This window comes from Hippocampus bargibanti, linkage group LG06, assembly GCF_051943395.1.
Source record: "Hippocampus bargibanti isolate YZ-2025 linkage group LG06, ASM5194339v1, whole genome shotgun sequence".
Taxonomy (NCBI): domain Eukaryota; kingdom Metazoa; phylum Chordata; class Actinopteri; order Syngnathiformes; family Syngnathidae; genus Hippocampus; species Hippocampus bargibanti.
In genome coordinates this window covers 10,942,024-10,949,740 of record NC_142739.1, presented here as the reverse complement: position 1 = coordinate 10,949,740, position 7,717 = coordinate 10,942,024, and positions in this window count along the sequence as shown.

The window sequence follows — 7,717 nt, the reverse complement described above, 5'->3', positions numbered from 1 at the left end:
CTCATGACGGGGGGCGCTGGTGATTACAGATTCTTCTTGCGTCTCCTCGGCTGCAGAATAATAAGAATTAGTGAGAGCAAGCTACAGTAAACAGTTAGCAAGTTAGGTTAAGTCCAGTCATTTTTTTCGTGTCGTTTGGCCTTATTTTCAGAATGGAGGATTACATATCTAAATTGAAAGAAATAGAGAAACTTGTAAAACTGAAGAAAGTTTTTTTAAATTCTTTTTTCTGTGATACAGTTTATATAAAGAATGCTGACATGACATTTAAAATAAAACATGTTAACTGTTGCCAATCAAGTGGTGAATAAGCTACTCTGTATAGGTCATGTTTGTAAATCTGACTCTGATGACGTCAGTGCCTCACCAGCCATGAACCTCACCGCACGTCACTGCCAAGGAAGCACAGTAAGGTACAGCTGTGACAAAAAAATTCAGCCTATGGCTGTATACATTTCTTAGTTCAACCTGAGAAAATACTCAAGCCTGTCAACAGAGTGATGCCACTGTCTAATGTGTCTTTTTGATTGGGTGCAGGTGAGGCGCTTGCTAAACTTGTACCTCTTTAACTTGTATCTGGGGCACTGCTGTGTTATCTTTTCGTATAAGGATACCATTCAGCACGCTGCAAAAGTCACCTTGGTGGTATAAAAGATTCAAACGCTCCATAGAAACATGTGCCGCTTCAGAGAGTGGAGCTCCTTTGGCATAAGACTTTTTTTTTCGGAAACAAAAGAAAACTTTCCTCTTGTGTGAAAAGTCATCCAGCTTCATCATCGTTTTCTTTCACTTTAGTATCATATGGCGAGCTCACCATCTGCATTTTTTTCAGTCTACCTATACAGTAATTAAATCTGTGCACGCTGAATCTTTATATAGTAGCATGTGGTATGATGCTTCAAGATTGTCACGGTTTGCAAGGTGGTGATGGCAGATGTGGATCCCAAAAAGCAGGCATGAGGGAGCAGCAGGTTGTGGTTGAGAAATTGTATTAAAATAAAATAAACAGGAACAAAACAGAAAACATCAAAGTCATTCAAACAGAAAAAAATACAAAGTATCAAAATAAAGACCAAGAGTAAAAGTCTGCCAAGATTAAACAAACACATGCACAGCATACAATGCATACACAGTGCATACAATTGCATAAAATGACCCGACGCTGAATGATCGTGCCGGGAGTCCTCTTAACTGTCACTGATTGGGAACAACCAGCACCTGCGAGGAGGCAGGCAGGGCTGACAGCGCTACCCGTTGGTCGCCCATCCGAACGTGGCAGTCCGCCACTGATCGGGATGACCAGCACCTGTGCAGGTGCAGGCAGGGTCGACAGCGCCACCCGTTGGTCGCCAACTAGATCATGACAAAGATAAACCAACACGTGTGAGGGGAAACATGAAATGGACAATTCTTAGTTGGGTCATTTGAAAAGAATGTGGACAAATTCACTTGAAGACAGATTCATTTCTTTGTAACTATTGCTGCTGCTGGTTGGTGGTGGTTTCTCTACTGGGCCCTCATAGGGTACTTTCATTACCCAATCCACCTCTTCATACCGGCACTCTGATGTCGCATTTGTAGAATATATCCAAAACAACGGCTATATAAATATGCATATTGTTACAAAGAGATGACAACATACATCCTACTTTTCTTTTCTGCTCAGTGCGAGCTAATTCATGGTGTAGTTGGAGCTAACAAGTTGTTACACGCACACATGGTACTCACGGGGCACACAATGGTTAAAATAAGCCGGCCAATGACAATGGTGGCCAATTTACAACATCTTCATAATATGGCATTTTACCCGGAAAACTGCCTTTAAATCCAATGTTTTGTAATGTCCAATAGTATCGCACAAATTCAGTAAAAAACTATTCAGTAGTTGGAAAGATTCCAGAGTGTCACTCTCATCTTAGGCAAAGGCCATTTTTTGTGAATGTGCTTGGTTGAAATAACCTGGCCCTGAACAGGTAAAATTGACAATTTACTATAGAAGCTGAAATTGAATAATAATAATAATAATAATAATAATAATAATAATAATATTATTATTAATTAATTATTATTATTATTATTATTATTATTATTATTATTATTATTATTATTATTATACATGTCATTTGTCATTGTTTTTATCTGATGTGTGTTTTTTTTCCATTGGGTGTAAATGTTTCCCAAACAGTGATGCACGTACAATGGAAACATTAAACAGTTTATTTCGCAGACAGACGCACAGCCACCCCAAATCACAACAAGCTGAATAGTGGATTTAAATACACAGTACAAGGATTTCACAGGGGCCATTTTGCGCAGGATTGTTTTGGGTGGTTTCTAGCTTGATTGCTGTTCCACAATAGTTGAGCAATTAAGAAAGATTCCAAACAGCATGTGCAGTTTATCGGATTGTCCAGCAACATCCACATTAGGCATCTATCCATCATAAGCAAACAGTTTATCCCACCATCGAATATTTATAAGGCTGTGTTGTGACTCAGCAAGACACCAACGCGCCTATCTGCTTCTCGGGTAACAAGTCACCACCATGCTTCAGTATCTGCCGCTCATGTTTTTTGTTTCCCGGGTTTCTAAATGCAGAAGATTCACTCAGTACATGTGTTCATGAGAATGCATAGTTCCCCTTGCAATGCTAATTTCATCCATCCATTTTATAATCTGTTTGTCCTTTTGAGGGTTTTGGGCATGTCGGAACCGATTTCGGGTGTTTTTGGGCAGTTGGCGCTGGTGTAAACCTTGAACTGGTTGCCAGTCAATCGCAAGGCACACATTGAATAACAACCATCCACGATCACAAACGCACTTCGGGACAATTTTGAGAGTTCCATGAACCTACCATGCATGTTTTTGGAATGTGGAAGAATACCGGTGCAGCCGGGAAAGCCCAAGACAGGCACTGGGAGAACATGCCAACTGAAAATAAGAAGACCAGAGGGCAATGCTAATCTGAAACGTTATTTTGTATGCATCCAATTAATCAAATACATCTTGTGCTGCTGAAAATTGAAGTTTCCAATCGATCGTTGCACACTTTAGTAAGGCTCATTGAGCAGCACAGAGGGAATACTGTATCCTTCAACTCTAAAATGATAAAGGCTTATTCCAGTAACATCATTATGCATTGACCCATTGGGGAGAAGTTCTTGAATGCACCAACAAATGTATTGATTACATCAAGTCCCTTTTAATTTCGAGAATTCCAACAACCTATCAACACTGTGCTGAGTATTGGCAGAGGGAGACAAGGATGAATATCACCCCATTTGTTTTTTTCTCTTGCGTAATCACTGATAACACCTTGCCAATGTCACTTCACACATCCTGGTCAAGCTGCCGATTGATTCCATAGACAGTGATACATGCTTCTGAAACTAATGGGAATAATTAATAAAAAGCAAAAGTATTCAAAGGCTGATTTATGTTCAAAGGAGGTGATGGCTTTGCGTAAGTCCCAATTACTCGACAGATGAGAGGTGCAATGTACAGAACGAATTGCAGATTGACTTGCACTTAGCTGGATAAAATGATCCAATAACCTCTTATGCCAAAGGGACAATGTCCCCTGGGTACACATCCAAGGTGAAAGTCATAGTCTGAGTTTTAATAAAGTCACGATGACTCGGGTTCTTAGCAGAACGGTACATGACCTTGGTACATGAGCTTGTTATTGCCGGTGTACATTGAATACACAATGTGAAATGATAGCGGCTCACTTTTCACTTGCATTTTTAACTCTCCCGCATTGGTAACTAGATATTAACCTCACGTAGTACAAGATTGTGAAAACGTTAATTCTGATGATTCTAATTGTGTGACCAGCGCCAGTCAAAGAGCAATCAAACTGTATTCATGGACTATTCTTTCTTTGGTATGTTCATAGTAGGTAGTGTTTGCGTGCCATACTTTCTGGTGTATAAGGTGCACAGGAGTATAAGGGGCATCCGCAATGAATGGTGTATTTTCCAACTTTTTCCACAAATAAGGTACACCGGACTATAAGGCACAACTTCAATGAATGAAAAACATTCTCCAAATACAGTATAATATAGAAATAGTTTCCAAATATAATGCACACCACATTATTAGGCGCTACAGTCATGCTCATGGAGCATTCTGCTCCATGAGCTGTCAAAGCCAGTGTGTTGGATTTTATTCTGCGTTGTTTGCAGTGTTGTTTCTTTTACTTTGTTTGTTTGCAGATTTGCATGCCATTAATAAAAAAAAAAAAAAACATAAAAAGTTTTTCCCCCTGAAAAAAAAATGCGATGCACTGAAGCCGCCATAAGTGAACCGCGAAAGTAGCGTACAGTACTTCTTCCACGGAAGGTGGGAGGTGGAGTCGGTGACTGCTGACATTAGTTATTGTGGCTCAATATTACTTCACATATAAGGCGCACCTGCATAATAGGCGCCGGGTCATCTTTTGAAGAAAAACAAGAATGAATGAAAAAAGGTTTTCCAAATATAACATATATGAAGATGAAATGTTTCTGTTCAGTTCAAATTCTTGTTTCTCATCTGGTTCGGTGTTCAATTAAGTTCTGTGATAAAAATTTCATCGAGGACGATAGATGGTGAACAAAAAAACTACTTTATTCTAGTGAAACCAAAATAAGCACATCTCTCGTTGGAGCGAAGGAAGCCAGGTGCACACAGAACAAAGAGCACAAAGATAGAGACAGGACCTCCCGCTCGGACTAGTTTTGAACGCACACAGCAGCGATCTGTTGTCCAATCAGCTACGGACAAGTATAGGAAGTCACACAGCAGCGATCTGTTGTCCAATCAGCTACGGACAAGTATGTTGGGGGAACATTTAGACTGAAACGTTACATCCTGCTTTCAAAACTATTCAACTAATAATCAACTAACAATCCATGTAGACTAAACTAAACATGCAATAAAATTATATGTTTAATAATCTAAGCATGAAATAACGTAATATGTTTACTAATGTGCATAAGCACTCTATCAGTTTCCAAATATAAAGCATGACACATTATAAGGCCCTATAAGATGCGTCTTCAATGAATGAAAATAGTTTTCCAAATATAAAATATAAATATTTTTTCCTGTGATATCATGAGAGGCTGGCTCTCATCGGGACAGGACAAGAAGTGCAATGGACGACAGGTTTGGATACAAACAAAGGTTTTAATCAAAGGTTTCAGGGGGGATTAACAAGCAACAAAGGTTTGAATAGTGTCTCTTCCAATACTTAAATCAAAGTAAAGTCTCTTCTGAGGTAAAACTGAAGACGGAGTTCTTTTCCAAGAGTCTCTAGGCCTCACCCCTCTTGACGTCCTCCTCATGTAGCCGAGCCACCTTAGCAAGGTCCAAATCCAGTGCCCTGTCGTGTGGTCCCAACTGGCAATAAGTTCCACGCAGCAATCAACTTCTTCACAGAGCACAGCAATCGAGCTTGTCTTTCCCCAAGCTCCACACTCAGAGGCTCTCTGCCTTAAGAGCCTTGCCTGCCAATCCCGCGCCCTGATCAGCTGCAGGTGTGTGGTTTTAATTGCTGCCTTCCAGGGGGATGTATTTGCCCTCCAGGACACAGCCTCTCGTGACATCACATTCCACAAATATAAGGCACACCAAATTATAAGGCACTATAGTAGAGCCTGGGGTTACGCATTACTTCTTTGATAGGGTGAAATGGAGTCATGGCTGCTGACAGTAGTTGCGAGACATGTTGTGGCTCAATATTACTTCACATATAAGGCTCACCTGCGTATAAGGCGCAGGGTCATCTTTTGAAGAAAATCAAGAATTTTGGTGCGCTTTATACACCGGAAAATATTGGATGGATATGCCTTTATTAGTCTCACAGTGGAGAAATTTACATTTCACAGCAGCAAAGTGATGAAATGAATGAAAGTAGAAAAACAAAATACATGAGCTGCTGGAAAGGCAGCCACTCTCGCGGCGCCGTCTTGAAGTCAAAATAACAAAAAAAAACTAAATAACAAATAATATGACAGCATAGAGACAATATGACAAAACAAAGACACAGAGAGACATTCATTCTTCAGGACTTGCTGTACCCTCTTTGTGATGACATGAAGCAGTTCTAGATGAAAGAGGAGAGGATCAAAGCGTCTTTCCACCAGTGGATCAGGGACATCATGGTGGAATGTGCACGTCGACTACAAGCTAAATGTTGAAAGCAAACACGCAGCTGTAGCATCCATTGACGAAAAGAGATATGGTAAATGAAAACAAACTGGGTGTTGAACAGAAAACACCAATGTAATATACAAAGGACATTTGAACATATTTTAAATAAAAGATTCATTTGGTCCTTGAACTTGCATACATAATGTATAGGCCACCAGAAAACGGCACCTTATTTTTTACTTCCCTTTTTAATCAATAGCATATTCTGTTTAATGGTAAAAATGTCATTTTTGGTTGATAAATAAACATAGTCCTCTGAAGTCTAAAGCTCTGTTCTCTGTGAAGTCTCTCTGAAAACTATCCCAGACGAAATAATCTGCGAGAGGATCAGACTGTCCCCCTCATGAAACCTTTATAAATTAGAGCTTTACCCATTAGATCCACAACTCAAAAATCTTGCTTGAAGTCCGGAACGACAACCATTCGAACAGGTTTTTGAGCAATTTCAGTCAATCCTGGTGAAAATGTCAGACAAGTATTTGACTCTTGATGTTCTACTGTAATGACGTTACAAACCAAATAAAATCCACCCATAATCTTAAATGCTTACCCTCAAACAAGGGTGGAGGCTATTTCAGGTCTCTTTGTGGGGGACCAAATCCAACCAATCATATACATTCACCAGCTTCAAATTTAAAACACCTTGCGACAGGGAAGAAAGGAAAAATCCAGAAATTAGAGAAAAGCCTTATAATAACTTGCTTTCGTCAACATCAGAGAGTCGGATTTGCTAACCTTTTCGGAGAAAATAAAAAAAGAAAGTCTATTGTGATGATTTGATGACTTTTAATCCAAACCTCTTTTGGGTCTTAATGTCAACGATTGGAGCAATCAGAGGGTCTGGAATGATTGTTACAATGAAAGTGTGATTTAAAGTACTACACATTAGGGATCCTATTGCGTTTTGTATGAGGCATCACTTTAAGTGCACTTGGGAAATGATTGCATAAAAGAGACCTGCGATGTTCAAATTAAGACTAATCATAAATGGTAGAGCTTTGTCCAGTTCTCTGTATTCAAGTCTCACAAAAAAAAAAAAAAAAAAAAAAAAAAAAAACAGTGGAGACCTGACATGTCCTCACTCCCGGCAGTGCATTAATCAGTAGCCCATGGTGGATGTCATTGTATTTAATTCATAAATACGTCAACGCTGTGTACTGAATTCTTGTAGGTCTACATTTATATGCATGATTATCATCATCAATATCTTGATTTATTTACTGTATATTCCGGTGTATAAGGCACACCAAAAAGCCAGAATTTTCTGTGAATTCTGTGAGTATGTGAAGTAATGTTGAGCCACAACAGGTCTCACAACTCCGGCCAGCAGCCATCAACTCAATTTCCCCCAGCTGAAGAAGTCGTGCGTAACCCCAGGCACCAGAAAAAAAAAAAAAAAAAAAAAATAAGATTCATGTTTCACCTATATTACATTATGTATGCAGCAACGTGTCAATTGCCATTAGGGGATTTTGAGACCTCCTCATTTCACACTCATACAAAAAAAAACTTTTGACAG